Here is an 18,832-nt window from a genome sequence, read left to right on the forward strand (position 1 = left end):
ACTTACTGTGGTCACACAGGCTGGGATTTGAAAGGGATCCTCCGCCTCAAAACTCCAATGTTGCAAAGCATCATGAGCCCAGCACTTCTTCCATCTTACCGAGGACCATGCCGAGGGTATGGGCACAGCACAGCGGCCACTTCAACCCAGCATGCCACCCGTCACACAGTGGGCAACCACCGTCCAGTAACAGCGCTGACCACTATACTGAATCCCGGCCACTTACTTCTCCCAACAGCCTTCAGGAGTCTCCTAAACTCAGTCCTCTCCCCTCTGCTCTGATCACTGCAAGAATGTCCCCACCCGGGGTTTTGCCATCACCTCTGTGTGCACACCTTGGTCACAGATATGCCAAAGGGGCTCATTCAGCACCATCCAGCAGCGTTCCAGCCCACCACCTCCCTGGTCTAAAGGGCTAGAAAGCTAACACGGACTCCCTTGCAGCTAGATTCTTCAAGCACACACGCACATGCAAGATAGGAAAGGCAACCACAGGCGGTAGCAACCACAAGCTGGGTGCATGATTCCTTGGAATAGCCGTGGCATGCAGCTTCATGTTCTGCCTTAGTGTGTCACAGGTACTGGGGCAGAAGTGAGCTAGAACCATGTTATGGTGGGGAATTGGTTGGAGACAGTCTGTGTTGTTGCGGAACATGTAGCGTTGAAGCTTTGTTTTCCCAGAAATAACAGTCAAACTCCAGCGAATCCCCTGCTGCGTAGGTTGCTTCAAAGGAATCTTCTGCCTGCAACTAAGATCCTAACCAGCACAAGGCCTTCTAAGCAGCTCTGATCCTACCTACTGTTATGAGCCTACACAATGGCCTGCCAGACAATAAAACTCCCTAGCTCAGACATGAGCTTCCCCCTTTCCACGTCAGAGGGAGGACACGGGAGGACAATAAGGGTATCACAGTCCATCGACTTCTATCAATATATGCACAATCTCTCAGGAAAGCAAACCTAGAACAGCCTTTCAAATGTTCAGGTAACAGGGACAAGAGAGCACATGTAAATGAAAGCCTTTCAAAAACCTTTGCATTAGACCCTGGATTTGGAATAAAACAGGTCAATTTTGGAGGCCATCCCTGTCAGGATGATCTCATTCAAAAGCCATGTTGGCATGGCAGTCTGGGGACAGCCCAATGATGTATGAAGGCACACTTTGTTTTGTTTTTATTTTATTGTTTTTTTTTTACTATCACAACTTACACAGAGAAATAATTATTTTTGTTCCCTCCAAAGAAATACCCTCAGAGGCTCCTGGCTGATGGTCATGACCCACAATCTTTAGCTCATTTGAGACAAATCCATTTCCTCTGAGCATGGTTATAAGATCTGGGAACAGCCAAAATCAACTCAGAGCCACGGGCAGAGGCCAAGGCGGGGAGTCATGCTGGCTAATACCATTTTTAGTCAAAAATGAGGTAAGACTACGAAGCAGGCAGACTTCTTTTCCACCACGGCTTGTAACTTATTCAGAAGGCAATTCCAAAAAAAGAGCTTCAAAATATTTTCAGCAATGATAATACTGTTGTGAAAAAGAATCTTTTCCATTCTTGGATACACATATTTGGAAATTCCTGTTCAGAAAAAAACATCTTGAGAGTCACATTGTATAGAATGAGACTAAAGATTTGTTTATTGGTTTGTTGCATGTGCTCCAAACAGGAAGAAGGAAAAAATTAGGATTCTGTTCTGGTCTAGCCTCTGTGGCCCTGGGCAAGGGTGCAGTAACTCTCACACTGGCCTGAAACCCTGGGGACCACATCGTTGACGTACAGCTAAAGGAAGGTGTGCCTCTTGAACAGCCAATTACCTGACTGACATTAGCCCTGGCCTAATTTCTTCCCATACGTAGTCTTCTGGGTATTGCTATTTTGCAGGGATTAAGAATGAATTATAAGTCAGAATGGCTAAAATTAACAAGTCAGGAAACGACAGACGTTGGCGGGGATGTGGAGAAAGGGGAACCCTCCTACACTGTTGGTGGGAACGCAAGCTCGTGCAGCCACTCTGGAAAACAGTATGGAGGTTCCTCAAACAGTTGAGAATAGAGCTACCATATGATCCAGCAATTGCACTACTGGGTATTTACCCCAAAGATACAAATGTAGGGACCCGAAGGGGTACGTGCACCCCAATGTTTATAGCAGCAATGTCCACGATAGCCAAACTGTGGAAAGAGCCAAGATGTCCATCGACAGATGAATGGATAAAGAAGATGTGGTATATAGACACAATGGAATATTATGCAGCCATCAAAAGGAATGAGATCTTGCCATTTGCAACGACGTGGATGGAACTGGAGGGTGTTATGCTGAGTGAAATAAGTCAATCAGAAAGACATTTATCATATGACCTCACTGATATGAGGAATTCTTAATCTCAGGAAACAAACTGAGGGTTGCTGGAGTGGTGGGGGTGGGAGGGATGGGGTGGCTGGGTGATAGACATGGGGTAGGGTATGTGCTACGGTGAGCGCTGTGAATTGTGCAAGACTGTTGAATCACAGATCTGTACTTCTGAAACAAATAATGCAACATATGTTAAGAAAAAAGAAAAAGAAGAAGATAGCAGGAGGGGAAGAATGAAGGGGAATAAGTCAGAGGGGGAGACGAACCATGAGAGACGATGGACTCTGAAAAACAAACTGAGGGTTCTAGAGGGGAGGGGGGTGGGGGGATGGGTTAGCCTGGTGATGGGTATTAAAGAGGGCACGTACTGCATGGAGCACTGGGTGTTATGCACAAACAATGAATCCTGGAACACTACATCAAAAACTAATGATGTAATATATGGTGATTAACATAACAATAAAAAATAAAAAAAATTTTAAAAAGAATGAATTATAACTTTTTTTAAGCAAATCACTTTTTTTCACTAACAATGGTATTCTTTATTTATTTATTTTTTAGTATAGTTGACACACAATGTTACATTAATTTCAGGTGTACAATATAGTGATTCAACTTGTCTATATGTCATGTTATGCTCACCACAAGTGTAGTTACTATCACCGTACAACACTATTGCAATAGTATTGACTAGATTCCCTACGCTGTGCTTTTTATTCCCACGATTTATTCATTCCATAACTGGAAGTCTGTACCTCCCACTCCCCTTTACCCATTTTACCCATCCCCCATGCCCCTTTGCCTGGCAACCATCAGGTCTTTTCTCTGTATTTATAAAACTCATCCTATTTTTTGTTTATTTGTTTATTCGTTCTGTGTTTCAGATTCCACATATGAATAAAATCATATGGTACTTATCTTTTTCAGTCTGACTTATTTCACTCATTATAATACTCTAAGTTCATCCATGTTGTCACAAGTGAATTGTCACTCAAATATTGAAAAAGTCAAAAACACAAAAAAGTGTTCCTCACAAATCAGTCCTTAAAAATATCTTCCCTGCTAAATCCAGTTTATATCTTTTTAGGCTTCACTAGATCCCAACGTGCTAACAACTGTCAGATATGTGGGTACATTATGATCTTTAATAAGTACCAACTGGTATATACACACACTGGGGCTTTGCAATAGTACATATACAGGGGGACAGTCAAATGTACAAAAAGGGAAACACAGTTGTGTTCAGAGTGGTGGGATTAGAGTCCCTTTTTTCGACAAAAAAAGCCTTTACTGGGGCACCTGGGTGGCTCAGTCGTTAAGCGTCTGCCTTCGGCTCAGGTCGTGATCCCAGGGTCCTAGGATCGAGCCTCACATCGGGCTCCCTGCTCAGCGGGAAGCCTGCTTCTCCCTCTCTAACTCCCCCTGCTTGTGCTCCCTCTCTCGCTGTGTCTCTCTCTGTCAAATAAATAAATAAAATCTTAAAAAAAAAAGCCTTTATTGATGTTACATCAACTGAAAAATTATTGGGAAATAATACAAAAGTATCTTCCCCACCACGGATGCTAAATCTCTATTGAGATATTTATGTTCCGACTACTAGATCTTTTCTCCATCACCCACAGAAGCTAGGGGTGTTTCCGTCTTGTTTTCTAAAAAGCCACTAAACCAGGAGTCAGCAAACGATGGTCCATGGGCCAAATCTGGCCCACCACTTGTTTTTGTAAATAAAATTTTATTGGCACACAGTCATGCCAATTTTGTTTACATACTGTCTATGGCAGTTTTTTTTTTTTTAAAGATTTTATTTATTTATTTGAGAGAGAGAGAATGAGAGATAGAAAGCACGAGAGGGAAGAGGGTCAGAGGGAGAAGCAGACTCCCTGCTGAGCAGGAAGCCCGATGTGGGACTCGATCCCGGGACTCCAGGATCATGACCTGAGCCGAAGGCAGTCGCTTAACCAACTGAGCCACCCAGGCGCCCTATGGCAGCTTTCTTGATAAAACAGCAGAGTTGAAATTATTTATTATCTGGCCCTTTACAGAAAAGGTTTTTGCTGATCCCTCTACTAAACCAAAGTTAATATCCACTACAGCACACGGAAAGCTCATCAATGCACCATGGGAAGTGTCCCCCAGAGGTTAAATATCATCTCTAAGGGGCCAGGGTCCTAAAAAAAAAACACTTTCTGTAACTATGGTCCAAAAAAGCAGTTCCTCAGGAGTGGAGGAGTATGCAAGGGAACCCAACAAATTACATTTGCTAACAAGCCAAGGTCCAGGCTAGAACTGCTCCCAAGCAACTGAAGAACTCAGGAATGCAAGGCAATCCTATGCCCAGCGAACCTGGCTGTTTAAATCCCTGAGTCCACAATTACCTAGCTGCACTGAACTCCCCCAGGCACAGTTCCGAGAGTATACATTCTTGAACAGGATATCCCACTATATCTTTGCAATGTTTAAGTTAAAGCAATAGCATCTACAGAGGTCTTTGTGAGAGATATGCAGTAAATCAAGGTCAATATTCTAAAATCTGAATCCAGACCATCACATGACCATGTACCTGGACTACACTGTATTCCCAGGCACTCCCTTTGCCCCCCTGCTCCCACATTTTCTTTTCTATGTTGGCTTTCAACACACTACTATGTTACATGTGTTAGAATGTTTGCTTAACTCTGCAACCTAATTTTCTACCCTTATTTTTCCCTGTCAATCTTTTCTACCTATTTTTAGCTTATTTCATAAGGCTATATTTTTACATTTTGGTGGTTACCTCAAGTCACTTTTGCTAATAAAGTAGATTTTAAAGCAGGAATTAAAATTAAATGAAAATGGTGGGCGCCTGGGTGGCTCAGTCGGTTGAGCCTTTGACTTTGGCTTAGGTCATGATCCCAGGGTCCTGCTCAGTGGGGAGCCTCCTTCTGTCTCTCCCTCTGCCCCCCCACCCCCGCTCATGCTCTCTTGCTCATGGTATCTCAAATAAATCTTTTTTAAAAATTAAATTTATGCACAAAACATAAAAAAAGACTATTATATAAAGCAGTTTAGGCTCACAGCAAAATTGAGCAGAATTACAGAGTTCCCATATTTCCCTTGCACTTCTCCCCACCATCACAGCCTCCTTATTATATTTTAAATTAGAAAAATAGCATATGCCCAACAAAATAAAGTTCAGAGGTGCCAGTTTTCTGGCCTCTCAGAGGTCACTTTTCTCCCGCAGCCTTCCCAGGCTTCCTGGCTATTACAGATCCCTGGAATTCAGGTTCTCCCATGCCTTCTGGTTTGGTGGCTCACGGCACAGTCTTGCCAAGGGAAGGCAGCTATGGGGTTCATGTTTGCTTCATAGATACTCAGTATTTGATGGCTAAGCCAATGAGTGGATTTGCACAGCCTCAGAATTTGGTTTATTATAGACCTGCTTAGAAATAGTCCTCTTGGGGTGAGTTGCCCAAGAAGAATATAAAACAGCTCTGGCAAATGAAGAAAACAAAGCTCTGGCTTCTTGATTAAACATGAATGGAGGACAGTGCCCCTGGGCATTTATGAACTAAGAGGTGGTTTACACCAACTTTCAGGCAGCTTTCTCATACAAGGAGTTTGTGTTCTGACTCTACGTGGGTGAGGTTTTTGGACCTTGAAATGAATTTTCCTTTCGAAAGGAAGAATCATGATTAAAGAGGATGGTGGGTGTGAAAGAAAGAGAACAGGTGGGGCGCCTGGGTGGCTCAGTCGTTAAGCGTCTGCCTTCGGCTCAGGTCATGATCCCAGGGTCCTGGGATCGAGCCCCACATTGGGCTCCCTGCTCGGTGGGAAGCCTGCTTCTCCCTCTCCCACTGCCCCTGCTTGTGTTCCCTCTCTCACTGTGTCTCTCTCTGTCAAATAAATAAATAAAATCTTAAAAAAAAAAAAAAGAAAAAAGAGAACAGGTAGTTCTCCCCAGGTGGTGAACAACACAGAGTGCAGAGCTGATGCCCTTGAGGGAGAAGTGGGGCACAGGAAGTCGGGAATGTTCAGAGATGCTCATTTGGTTGCTGAGCCCGTGAAAGAGGAGACAGACGGAAGAGCAAGAGTGACTCCCCTTCTTACTGGGAAATGGGTAGTTTTCTGCTGGGGAGGGCCCACAATACGCCAACTCGCTTGGAGTTTTACGGTGGCCATTCTAGCCTTGCTTTCTCATTTAGGTCAGTTGGATCTGAGTCAGGAATTTGGCCAGATGACAAAACATTTTAATGGGCTTCCCCTATTGCGTCTCATTTCCATAGTCTTGTTTGTAATCCTAATTGATGCAAATGCTCTTGTTATCCTGAATGTGAACTGAATGCAGTTCTGATTTGTTTAATTTTACATCATGTTGTTGAACAGAGGGAGTGTAGCTGAGGATCTGAATGACAAGCTGAGTATGGCTGAAACTCGCCTTATTTTATGTGGTACCTCTGGCATCCTGGGCTATAGGGAGAAACCACCTTTAAGTAGAACGTTACTAAAACCCAAAACAAGTTCAGGAAGGGACCTCCGAGGCTCTCTATTTGCAGGATCTATAGATCTTAAAACTGTTTATTGCTCATGGAAGCTTTTTTTGTCTGTAATTTCTTAAACATTCTGCACCGTGCTAATATGGTCCTCTCTGTCACGGGGAGTTTGAACAGTTTTATAGTACAATACATCAGACCTCAGGAGGGAGAGTTTTATTTTCTTAACTGATGGGTAGCTTTCATTCGCTGCATTCGAGAGGAACTAAATTTGAATAGCCTTGTAGCCACAGGTCACAACTCCGGAATAATCCTGACATTTGACCTAAATCGTTTTTCTGAAAGCATTTTCCAAAATAAATAGAAACTGCTTAACTGTAAAAGGGAGGGGAAGGCTAACAGTTTTCTTCACAGGGGATTATTCTGGGGCCCCAAGATGAACTTGCCCCACCCTCATTTTATGAGGGTGAGGAAACAGCCCCAAAGAGTTAATTAATTCAAAGTTATACTCTGAGTTTATGGTGGTTAGAAGAAGAAACAGGATCTCTGCTCCTTAGCCAGTTTCGGGAAAACTCCAGAAAAAGTAATGGCTAAATTCAGTCTTGATACCCTGTAGTTCTGTTATACAGCAAAGAAAACCCATGCTGGCTTGTCATTATCTGGCCAATGTCCTGAGATTCATTTGATGTTCTGGTTTATTTATTAGCTGTTTTGAGTGAGGGAGAAACCCTTCAAAATGTGCAGAGAGCTTTTCTTGAACCCTGTGTTCCCGGGGTATTAAAAGATTGTGTTTAGGATACCTTATCTCTGAGTCTGATGCTAATTTCCTCTAACATATGGCAAAGAAACTCAGTTTCATAGTAGCTTCCAGTAGCCAAAGTTGTTTTTATTTTATTTGCCAGGTTGTGAATAAAGAACCAGCCCTTAGGCCGGTTTCTAATCTACCAGCAGATAGCACATTGTCTACGATGCCGCTCAAACAGAAGATGCACTTGTAAATTCAGGAAGATAGCTAGCTCAATTTGATTAGACTGCATTAAAAATTTGAGACTTTTCTCTGTGGGCTGATGCTTCCTAGCAGTTCTTTAGGACGGAATGTGCTTTGGTGGCTTGGGAGCAGTTCTAGCCTGAACCTTGTTTCGTTGACAAAAGCAGCCTGTTTCTTTCCTTGTACAACACTCCTGGGCTCCTGAGGCTCTGCTATTCGGGGCTAAAATTACTGAAAGTGTCATTTAGGACCCTGGCCCTCAAGAGATTGTATTTGACCTTCAGGAGACGCTTCCTACGGAGCGCTGATGAGCTTTCCATGTGGTAGAGTGGGTATTACTCCCTAGCGTAGCAGACACCATCCCATTCTTGTCAAGAGAGCACCCTGTGACAAGACAAAAACTATGTTGATCACTTGAAATCAGAGCCAGTGAAACTTCCTGACTTTTTAAGTAGCAGTTTTTGTTATGAAAATGTAATCTAAAATGAAGATATTTTGAAATTATTACCTTGGAAACAGTTCTTGACTCATTTATCCATAACAGTCTATGTTTAAAGAAAGAGAACACAGTACTAATAATGTTTGGGGGGTGGGGCAATTATTATTGTCTTTTGTTTTCTCTTTAGTCTTTCCTGGATTTTCCAAGTTTTCTCTGAGAAACATGAAGTAATACCTTTATAACTAGAAAAAAAATAAGTTATTAAAACAGAGAATAACTGGGGGCGCCTGGGTGGCTCAGTCAGTTGGGCGGCTGCCTTCGGCTCGGGTCATGGTCCCGGGGTCCTGGGATCGAGCCCCACATCGGACTCCCTGCTCAGCAGGGAGTCTGCTTCTCTCTCTCCCTCTGCCTACTGCTCTGCCTGCTTGTGTTCTCTCTTTATCTTTGTCAAATAAATAAATAAAATCTTAAATAAATAAACAGAATAACTTTAAAAAAGGCAATGGTTTTTACATTTAGAAAAAGATAGCAAAGTCATCAAATTATACACTGAGAAAAGGTACACTTGTTGTTAATTATGCCTCCATAAGGTTAATTTTAAGTTTTTTTAAGGGGTGCCTGGCTGGCTCAGTTGGTAGAGCACATGACTTTTAATCTCAGGCTTGTGAGTTCAAACCCCATGTTGGGCATGGAACCTACCTAAAAAAAAAAAAAAGGTATTTTAAAAAAATCCTTAGAGTTCGTCAATTTTATTTTAAACAGCATACATTATAGTGTATAAGTTACAATCTTTAGGCAAAGTTAATTTGTGTAAACTGGCAGTAGATATACATGTTAAATTCCTTTGTGTTTCCTTTCAAGATTATTAATTAAATTTAAGTTCCATAATTGTGGTGCCACCAATTTTAGATTTGGGTCCTGTAGCCTACTATTACTAAAGGTAGCAGGTATAACTCTATAGAATAGATGGTTTGCTAAACAAATAATAATAACAAAATTATTGGGTTTTTTAAAAGATTTCATTTATGTATTTGACAGAGAGAGAATAGGAGCAGGGGGAGTGGCAGGCAGAGGGAGAAGGAGAAGCAGGCCCCCAAGACCCTGGGATCATGACCTGAGCCTCGAAGGCAGACGCGCTTAACCTAACGGACTGAGCCACCCAAGCGCCCCTACAAAATTACTGTTTAATGATACAAAGTTTCAGTCTGGGATGATGAGAAGTTCTGAAGACAGACAGTAATGCTGGTTTCACAACAATGTGGATGTACTTAATGCCACTGAACTGCACATTTAAAAATGGTTAAAATGATAAATTTTATGTGATATATATTTTACCATAATCAAAGTAACTTTAGCTTTTACCTAAACACTTTTTGGGGGAGATTTCATACTTTTTAAATGGGAACCAATACAGGAGAAATGTCATAACTGTCTACCTCATCCCTCAGGGTGCCTTTACCAGCAAGAAGTCTAAAATTAGGGCTTCAATTTCTTCCATTACACTAATTGTGATGCAAGGTCCCTGAGATGAAACTTTTCCATTTGGTGATTTTCATGAAGTCCAGAGGCACAGAAAGGCATTTCTGGGGAAGCGCATCCAAATCGGCCAGGTGCAAGGCCCCTATGGAATGGGAAAAGCCAATTCCAAAGTCATTGCTGCTCTGATTTCCTTCATTCAAACAAATATTTATTGAGTGCCTACTATGTGCCAGGCACCATGCTAGAACTTATGTCTAACACCCGCTCCCCTGGATCCTACAGTACAATAACCTGCTCTCAGTCAAGCTACTGCATTATTGGGCAAGTTCTAATAACATTACGAGACATGGTGTGACTTGCATTTCTCAAAGGAGCCACGTGTTTCCTTGTTTCCTTTTTATATTTTTTTCTTTGTCCTTTGAAATGATTCAAACTTGCACAAGAGTTACAAGAATATTACAAAGAACTCCTGAATATTCCTCTAGCCAGATTCAACCATTACTGGTGTTTTGGCACATCTGACTTATCATGCACTCTAGCGCTCGCTCGCTCTCTCTCTCTTCCCCATCCCTCCCTCCCCTTCCTCCCCTCCCCTCCATCCACACCCCATCCAGCTCCCTCTTCCTCTCTCCTTATACAGTTTTTCTGGAACCATTTGTGAGTGAGTTGTAGACATCTCCTTTAATCACTAAATATTTCGTTATGTATTTTTCTTGTTCTCCTATATAACCACAGAACAATTATCAATGTCTGGGAGTTTCGCATTGATTCAATAGTGTTACCTATGATAAAGTCATACTCAAATGTTGCCAATTGTCCAAATGGTGTCTGGGTTGGTTGTGTTTTTTTTTTTTTTTAAGATTTATTTATTTATTTAAGAGAGCGCGCACAAGCAGGAAGGGCAGAGGGAGAGGGACAGAGAATCTCAAGCAGACTCTGCGCTCATCACGGAGCCTGACATGGGGCTCAATCTCAGGACCCTGAGATCATGACCCGAGCCAAAACCAAGAGTTGGAAACTTAACCAACTGCACCACCCAAGCACCCCCATGGTTTTAAAATACCAATTGGAAGGCTCCCTCCTCAACCACCCAATGGGCTGACAGTACCTGAGGAGACCCGGCTTACTCCCTTGCTTTTCACAGGACCTTTCCTATAGGACTCCAGGCAGAAGGAAATCCTCATTATTTTAAACTCCTTCCCCTATGATTTAACGAAGCTCTCTGACAGCTGTGGCTGCCTCACATTTAACCTGACTTCTCCATGATATGATTTGGTCCTATTGCCTTTTGTTCCAGTCACTGAAAGTCTCCGGATAAAAATATTTTCTCGTAAAATCCTGTGGTACCACCGTCCATACCCTCTCAATCAGAACTTGTTCAAATCCGTGGGACCTTTCTGCTCAGCACCTCTCTCGACATCTTCAACATAATGCAGTATTTCTCAACCACTTTATCGTTATCAGTCCCCGAAGGAGCATTTTTAGACAATTTTTCCCTAGCACCACCCAAATAAAATTAATATAGGATATACATTTATATCTTACAGACAGCAACCCAATGAAATTTATGAGATACATTTATATACTGTATCTATCTGTCCTTTATACATAAAAAGAGTAAGATATTTTTACCATCACCACCCCAGGAACCAATTTTTACTGCCCGATGGGGAGAATGCATGGTGTCAAAATCGTTCACAACCTGGGCTGGGGGTAAGAAGGGCAAAGAGCACGGTGTTACCTGCGTGAAAAGAGATCAGGCTCCTCAGCTGGGTGAGGTCCAAACAAAGACCCAAAACCTCTAACTGGCCCTTCTAACTAAACCTCTAGTCTAGTCTCCAACCTGGCCACACAATAAGCTCAGAATATTATGGAAGATTCTGCATATTCAAATCTAGAATGGAAGTCTTAAGGGATACAGGCAAACTGCTTTCATAAAAAAGGTAGATGAGCTTGCATTGTCTGACAGTTCCTTCCTCAGGAACATTAAATATAAAAATAGGGCAGTCTGGGAAAGGGGAAAACCTGAATACATACGACTTACTGTGAGCAGGGGTTGTGCTTGCTTTCTAGACCACAACTCCAAAATTATAAAATAAAATTTCTAAAAAATCAGTCAGGACACAGAAGAACTGAATGTCAACAAAATGGATCTAACTGACATTTTGAAAACAATTCTCCCAATGACAACAGAATACATATTCCGCTCTAAGGATACATGAAACATAGGTCATAAGACAACCTGTAACAAAATTAAAAGAAATGAAATAATAGAAAATATGTTCTCTGACCACAAGAGAAATGAGTAAGTGAAAGATGATAGAAAAATCTTCAAATACTTGGAAATTAACACACTTCTAAATAATTCATGACTCAGAAAGAGTCAATGGAAATTAGAAAATATTTTGAACCAAAATGATAAAACAATATATATCAAACTTTGTGAGGGCAACTTAAGCAGTGCTTAGAGGGAAATTTATAACATTAAATGTTTATATTATAAAAGAAGAAATAACAATAATTTAAGCTTTGACCTTAAAAAAAATGTAGGAAAAGAAGGAATGAAACATAAAAAGCAGAATAAAAATGATTAGGGCAGAAATCAATTACATTGAGGGGCGCCTGGGTGGCTCAGTCAGTGAAGCATTGGACTCTTGATTTCAGCTCCAGTCATGATCTCAGGGTCATGGGCTCCAGCCCCACATCAGCTGGGCTTCAACTCAGCACGGTGTCTGCTTGTCCCTCTCCCTCTGTTCTTCCCCCAGCTAGTGTGCTCGCATGCTCTCTCTCTCTCTCTCTCTCTCTCTCAAGTAAACAAATAAAATCTTAAAAAGAAAAAAAAAATCAATTACATTGAAAACAAATAGGGGTGCCGGGCTGGCTCAGTGGGTGGACCATGAAATTCTTGATGTCCATGGTTGTAGGTTCAAGCCCCTCACTGGGTGTAGAGATTACTTAAAATCTTTAGAGGCACCTGGGTGTTTCAGTCAGTCAAGCGACTGACTCTTGATTTTGGCTCAGGTCAGGATCTCAGGGGCGATCTCAGGGGCATGAGATCTAGCTCTGTGCTCAGCGGGGAGTCTGCCTAACATTCTCTCCTCTCCCTCTGCACCTCCCCCCACTCACGCTTTCTCTCTCTCAAATAAACAAATCTTTTAAAAAAATAAATAAAAAATAAAATAAAATCTTTAAAAAGAAAAAAATAATAAAGACCATCAATGAAACAAAAAAGCTGGTTCTTAGTAAGATCAATAAATTAATAAACCTCTTATAAGACTAACAAAGACAAAAAGAGAGAAGATACATATTACCAATATCAGAAAAAGGAAAGAGAGAATATCACTTGAGGCCTCAAATATATTAAAAGGGTAATAAGGGAATACTTCAAGCAACTCTACTGTAAATTTGACAATTTATAAGAAATGAGCCAATTCCTCAAAAAGCATGAATTACCAAAACACGCCCAAGACGCAACAGATAAGCTGGATAGCTTTATAACTATAAAGAAACTGACTTTGTAGTGACAAACCTTTCCAAAAAGAAATCTCCAGACCAGATGGTTTCCCTGGTGATTTCTACCAAATATTTAAAGAAGAAATAACACCAATTCTACACAATTTCTTCCATAAAATTTAACAGGAGGGACACTGCCCACCTCATCTTAAGGCCAGCACTACCCTGATACCAAAACTAGACAAAGACAGTATAAGAAAACTACAAATATCTCTCATAAATATAGATGCAAAAATCCTTAACAAAATATTAGAAAATTAAACCAGCAACATAAAAAAATAATATGACATAACCAAGTAAGGTTTATCCCAGGACAGCAAGGCTGTTTCAAAATTCAAAAATCAGTCAGTGCAATCTACCACAGTCATAGTTGAAAGCAGGGATCAGTAAAGGGCCACACAGTAAACACCTTAGGCTCTGCAGGCCCCAAAGTCTCTGTCTCAACCACTCAACTTTGTCATCGTCCAGTGAAAGCAGACACAGACAATACGTAAGCAAATGGGCATGAGGGTGTTTCAGTAACAGCTTATTTATAAAAACAAACAGGAGAGCCTTTTATAATAAAAACACAACAAACTAGAAATAGAAGGAAGCTCTGCAACATAATAAAGGTCATTTATGGCAAGTCCACAGCTAACATCATATTCCAAGGTGAAAGACTGAAACCTTTCCTTTTCAGATCAGGAGCAAGGCAAGGATGCCCACTCTTGCTTTTTATTCAGCAGCGTATTAGAAGTCCTAGCCAGAGCATCAGGGAAATCCAAATCAAAACCTCAATGAGATACCACCTCACACCCGTCAGAATGGCTAAAATTAACAAGTCAGGAAACGACAGATGTTGGTGGGGATGCGGAGAAAGGGGAACCCTCCCACACTGTTGGTGGGAATGCAAGCTGGTGCAACCACTCTGGAAAACAGTTTGGAGGTTCCTCAAACAGTTGAAAATAGAGCTACCATACGATCCAGCAATTACACTCCTGGGTATTTACCCCAAAGATACAAATGTAGGGATCCGAAGGGGTACGTGCACCCCAATGTTTATAGCAGCAATGTCCACGATAGCCAAACTGTGGAAAGAGCCAAGATGTCCATCGACAGATGAATGGATAAAGAAGATGTGGTATATAGACACAATGGAATATTATGCAGCCATCAAAAGGAATGAGATCTTGCCATTTGCAACGACGTGGATGGAACTGGAGGGTGTTATGCTGAGTGAAATAAGTCAATCAGAGAAAGACAGGTATCATATGACCTCCCTGATATGAGGACTTCTTAATCTCAGGAAACAAACTGAGGGTTGCTGGAGTGGTGGGGGGTGGGAGGGCTGGGGTGGCTGGGTGATAGACATTGGGGAGGGTATGTGCTATGGTGAGCGCTGTGAATTGTGCAAGACTGTTGAATCACAGATCTGTACTTCTGAAACAAATAATGCAATATATGTTAAGAAAAAAGAAAAAGAAGAAGATAGCAGGAGGGAAAGAATGAAGGGGAGTAAGTCGGAGGGGGAGACGAACCATGAGAGACGATGGACTCTGAAAAATCAAACTGAGGGTTCTAGAGGGGAGGGGGGTGGGGGGATGGGTTAGCCTGGGGATGGGTATTAAAGAGGGCACGTTCTGCATGGAGCACTGGGTGTTATGCACAAACAACGAATCACGGAACACTACATCAAAAACTAATGATGTAATGTATGGTGATTAACATAACAATAAAAAAATAAAAAAAAAAAGAAGTCCTAGCCAGAGCAATCACACTGGAAAACAAAATAAAAGACGTCCACACTGAAAGGGAGAAGTACAATTATCTGTTTGCAAATGACATGATCATATGTATAGAAACCCCTAAATATTCCACACAAAAACCTTTGTTAGAACCAGTAAATGAATTTAGCAAAGTTGCAGGATACAAAATCAACACACAAAAATCAGTTTGGTTTCTATACACTAGAAACAAACAATTGCAAAAAGAAATTAAGAAAACAATTCCAAAACATAGGCAGTATTCTCTTGGACATCAGCCTTAGCAACATATTTATGGATATGTCTCCTCAGGCAAGAGAAACAAAAGCAAAAATAAACTATAGGGACTATATTAAAATAAAAAGCTTTTGTACAGCAAACGGCACCATCAACAAGACAAAAAAGCAACCAGCGAATGGAAGATATTTACAAATGATGTATCTGATAAGGGGTTAATATCCAAAATACATAACGAACTTATATAACTCGACACCAAAAAACCCCCAAATAATTTGATCCAAAAACAGGCAGAAGACCTGAAAAGACATCTTTCCAAAGAAGACATACAGATGGCCAACAGACGCATGAAAAGATGCTCAATATCACTTATCATCAGGGAAATGCAAATCAAAACCACAAGGAGATGTCACCTCAAACCAGTCAAAATGGCTAGTATCAAAAAGACAAGAAATAACAAGTGCTGGAGAGGATGTAGACAAAAGGGAACCCTCATGCACTGTTGGTGGGAATTTTTATACTGATGCAATCACTGTGGAAAACAGTATAGAAGTTTCCTAAAAAACTAAAAATAGAGACACTATACGATCCAGTAGTTCTATTGGGTATTTACCAAAAAACCAAAACCACTAATTTGGAAAGATATATGCACCCCTACGTTTATTGCAGCATTATTTGATATGGAAGCAAACTAACTATCCATCAATAGAAGGATGGACAAAGAAGATCTGGTGTACACACACACATACACACACACACACACACACACACAAAAACACAGACTGGAATATTACTCAACCATAAAAAAGGAGATCTTCCCATTTGCAACAACACAGATGGTTCTGGAGGGTATTATGCTAAGGGAAGTAAATCAGACAAAGACAAATATCATATGACTTCATTTATATGTGGAATCTAAAAAAAACAAAACAAATGAACAAACAAAAAGAATAGAAACTCATATATAGAGAGAATAAACTATGGTTGCCAGAGGGGAGGTGGGCGGGGGGGTGCATGAAACAGATGATGGGGATTAGGAGGTACAAGCTCCCAATAAATAAGTCATGGGGATGAAAAGTAGAGCATAAGGAATATACTCAATAATACTGTAATAACATTGTATGGTGACAGATGGTGACTATACTTACTGTGGTGAGCTCTGTATAATGTATAGAATTATTGAATCACTATGTTGTGCACCTGAAACTAATATAACATTGTATATCACGTATACTTAAATAATATTCTTAAAAAGAAAACAATTCCATTTATAATAGCGTCAAAAAGAATAAAATACTTAGAAATAAACCTAACCAAAGAAGCAAAAGACTTGTACACTAAAAACTACAATTTCTGAAAGAAATTGAAGAAGACAAGAAGTGGGAAGCCATCCCAAGTGTCTTTGGATCAGAAAACTTAATATTGTTAAGATGTCCTCACTTCCCAAAGTGATCTATAGATTCAATCCCTATCAAATTCCCAACGGCATTTTTTTGCAGAAATAGAAAAATTCATCCCAAATTCACATGGAATCCCAAGGGACCCTGAATAGCCAAAACAATTTTGAAAAAGAAGAGCAAAGTTGAAGGACTCACACATCCTGAATTCCCAAAACATAGTCAAGGGGTGCCTGGGTGGCTCAGTCAGTTAAGCGGTTAAGCATCTGCCTGTGGGTCAGGTCATGAGCTCAGTCAGGGTCCTGGAATCAAGCCCGCATCAGGCTCCCTCTGAGGGAGGGAAACTCCCAGCCTGTTTCTCCCTCTCCTGCTCCCTCTGCTTGTGCTCTCTTTCTCTCTCTCTCAAATAAATAAAATCTAAAAATATATATATATTTTTTTCAAAACAAAGCTACAGTAAAACAGCACGGGGCTGGCATAAAGACAGACAAGTAGACCAGTGAAACAGAATAGAGAGCCCATGTGTTGTGTTATATGGTCAGATGGATGGTCAAATGATCTTTGACAAGAATGCCAAAAACACCTAACAGGAAAAGGACAGATGGTGTTGAGAAAACTGGATGTCCACATGCAAAAGAATGAAGTTGGGTCCTTAACTTACACCATGTACAAAAATGGACTAAGATGTAACATGGTAACACACCCAGGAGAAAACTTCCTGACCTCGGACTTGGCAGTGAGTTCTTGGATATCACACCAGAAGCACAGGCAACAAAAGCAAAAATAGATGAATGGGACTACACCAAATTTTAAAAGTCTTGTGCATCAAAGGACACAATCAACACAACGGAAAGGCAGCCTATGAAATGGGAGAAAATATCTATTTTTTTAATGAAAACACATTTCACGACACACATCATGAAGAGGTAAAGCTGTGCTTCCATGGCATAAATAACGTGCTCCATGAGATGATGGAAGACAAATCAAATTAACCTTGTACATCCAAAGCCAGGGCAAGAAAACTCTTTCCAGCTCTGGCTAGGAAAGCAGAGAGCTCATGCTGCTCCATTTTTATTTCATTTCTTAAAATTCGCCCAGTGCTTACTATGTGCCACACCCTGACCCTTGCACTTTACAAATATTAACCCATTTAACTTAACCCTCACAGCAACCCTACAAGGTAGGCATTCTCCACACCCTAATTTTACAAGTGAAGAAACTAAGGCGTGGAGAGGTTAAGTAATGTGTCCAAGTTAAGTGGTGGCTCCTTCCATCTCTGCTCACTGATGACAGCAAGACTCCTTTGCTGTCCTCAGCATACTGTCTCAGCAGGCAGTGGATAGCTGTGTTAGCCCAACCAGGAATGGAAGTGGGAATAAAATCCCATCAGCTTGGCAAATGGGATGGCCTTCCCCACCCTCTGAAAGCCCGCATTTTCCTTGTTTTGCTCTTTGCTTTCTCTTATTGCAATTCAGAGAGGCTATAATGAAAAGGTTATCAGGGTCAGGGTTATAAGTTCTTGCCACTGCTGTGACTATGTAACAAGAAAAGAACATCTGGTCCTTTCTGAGCAGCCCATCTGCAGTGCCTCCCAGGAACACATCGCTACCACCCCGCCTGGTCAGTGGGAAAGCTCACACTGCTGGGGCTCCATGGAGAGCACCCATCTGATCTACCAGAGCACAGAGAAGTGACATAGGGGACCCTGATTTTTTAAAAAGAGAGAGCAAAATGCCTCATAAATGGTGAGAACACCGACCAGGCAGACCTCCTCCATCAGAACACCCCCTGAACCTTAGACTCCATGAGGCAACTGAATTATGGTTCAACTACAAGCGTCTGCCAGCTTGACCCTGAGGAAATACTTGAACTGACTTCCAGTCCCAAAGACTTCAGCTGTGGGGCCACCAAGGGTACACAGAGGCTGCTCTGTGTACCAGCCCATCACCGCACAAAAATTCCCAAGACACAGTGTCCTCTTTATTCAACCAATGCTTTACAGGCAATTTTAAAACAAGCGTCACCACAATTTTAGATAACAGAATTACATAATAGGGTTGTAGGTTTAAAAATGCATATAAATGATAATTCATTCTCATTTTCCTATCTTGGAATAATGAGGAACAAGCAATATGTTTCCCACTTCGCCAGGTTTACAGATGACAAAACTGGTTGACATTCAGATTGGATAAAACGAAACAGGGAAGGAATCAA

The 18,832-nt window shown here is 41.2% G+C and overlaps 1 protein-coding gene across 2 annotated transcripts in view; it reads right to left on the reverse strand.

Annotated features, from left to right (window-relative positions):
• Nucleotides 1–18,832, reverse strand: part of OSBPL10 (oxysterol binding protein like 10) — a 308,560-nt gene that overhangs the window by 274,673 nt on the left and 15,055 nt on the right. The gene's annotated exons all lie outside the window — the stretch shown is intronic.

The sequence above is a fragment of the Eumetopias jubatus genome, unplaced genomic scaffold (assembly GCF_037043125.1).
Source record: "Eumetopias jubatus isolate StellerSeaLion01/CBP00866 unplaced genomic scaffold, mEumJub1_p1.0 scaffold_1, whole genome shotgun sequence".
In the NCBI taxonomy this organism is placed as follows: domain Eukaryota; kingdom Metazoa; phylum Chordata; class Mammalia; order Carnivora; family Otariidae; genus Eumetopias; species Eumetopias jubatus.